Below are 1,973 nucleotides of genomic sequence, written 5' to 3'. Positions count from 1 at the left end.
AAAACCGTCAAAAGTTTGTTTGCTTTTATGTTGTTTGATTTATCATTACAGTTGCTTAATATGTTTTGCTAAAATTGCTGTGTCTTTTCAGATATCATCAGAAAAAGGAAATTTAAATTAATTAAAATGACAGATCTATCGGACTTTCAAATAGGTCAAATTGTTGGTGCTCGTATGGCAGGCACTAGCGTAACGAAAACAGCCGAAATGTTTGGTGTATCAAGAAGTACTGCCTCGAAAGTAATGAAAGCCTTTGAGGAAGAGAGAAAACCTCCTCGTCAAAACAAAACTCCGGAAGAAAACCAAAACTTTCAGATAGAGACCGTCGGACTCTTACACGAATTGTTAGAAAGGATCACAAAAGTACAGCTCCCAAAATTACTGCAGAAAACCCAGTTTCCACAAAAACTGTACTCCGAAAGCTGCACAAAGCCGGATTTCACAGGAGGGCTGCGATCAGAAAACCACTACTTTCAAAACTAAACATTGCAAAGCGTTTAGATTGGAGTAAAAGCCTACAGAATTGGTCCCTAGAGCAGTGGAAGAATGTTATTTTCTCAGACGAGTCATCGTTCATCGTTTACCTTATTTCCAGTCGAGTATACGTGTGGAGACAGCCAAAAGATGTATTTGACCCTGACTGCCTTCTTCTAACTGTTAAACATGGAGGAAGATCTGGGGGCTGTATCTTGGAAATCCTCTGGCCCAATTGTTTCCCTTCATGCAGAATTAATAGTCAAGACTGTTTAAACATTTTATTTGATCAAATTCATCCTATGGTTACGGAACTTTTTCCAGGGGGAAACGAAATCTTTCAGGATGATAATGCACCAATTCACACAGCTGAAGTTGTTACTGAATGGCACGAGGCACATTCTAGTGAAGTTGAACATCTTCACTAGAAGATGTTCTGATTATCTGGCCACCACAGTCCCCAGATCTCAATATTATTGAACGTTTATGGTGCATTTTAGAAAAGCAAGGAGTCGATATCCTCCACCATCACCACTGCAAGAACTGGAGACTGTTTTACCTGAAGAACAGACAAAAATTCCTTTGGAAACAATTCCAACTTTGTACGAGTCCATACCTCGTAGATTTCCAGTTGTGATTACTCCATATAATAAGAAATTTGTTTGAAATTTTAAGGTGTTTCCATTATTTTTTCCAACCCGTGTATATGCGCAAGCGTAGCTATTTGGTGGGAGCTTGCTTCTAACTACATGGTTGCGGGTTCTGTCTCACTGCGTGGCACTTTGAGAAAGTGTCTCTTCTGTAGCCATCTTCTATAGCCGATCAAAGTCTTGTAGGTGGATTTGGTAGACGAAACAGAGAGAAGTCCGTTGTATGTATACGTGTGTGAATGTCTTTGTGCTTGTGTTTGTCCTCAACCCACCAGTGCTTGACAAGCGGTTCTGGTTTATTTAATTCCAACAACGAGCTTTTGTGTCTTTGTTTACAATTTTGAACGATTTCAGGGTGCCTGTTAATGATTTTTTCATTGCAAAGTAAAATACATAGTGTCTCATCTAAGCGGAGATTGCATGATTTTTAATATCCATTGTACGGCTACGCATTCCGTACCACTGACCATGTCATGTTTTAGTGTGTCTTTGTTTCTTTGAAGCTCCAGATCAGGTCTACGACTGATGTGTTGTGTCTTCTGCAGATGCCCGTAAATGATCTATTGTGATTGTGTCAACGATGGTTGAAATACAGTTCTATATTTAAGAGATGAGGTTTTATGTACATTATGTACAGTATTTACAATTGACGGATATTTGCCCTCATCTTGTTTGTTGTTAACAAAACGTTTCAGCTGATATGCCCTCCAGCCTTCATCAGGTGTCTTGGGGAAATTTTGAACCTGGGTTCTCATTCCAAAGGTTTTTTTCGATATTATTATTATTATTATTATTATTATTATTATTATTATTATTATTATTATTATTATTATTATTATTATTATTATT

This window comes from Octopus bimaculoides, chromosome 6, assembly GCF_001194135.2.
Source record: "Octopus bimaculoides isolate UCB-OBI-ISO-001 chromosome 6, ASM119413v2, whole genome shotgun sequence".
NCBI classification, from domain to species: domain Eukaryota; kingdom Metazoa; phylum Mollusca; class Cephalopoda; order Octopoda; family Octopodidae; genus Octopus; species Octopus bimaculoides.
Note: the sequence above shows the minus strand (reverse complement) of the source record.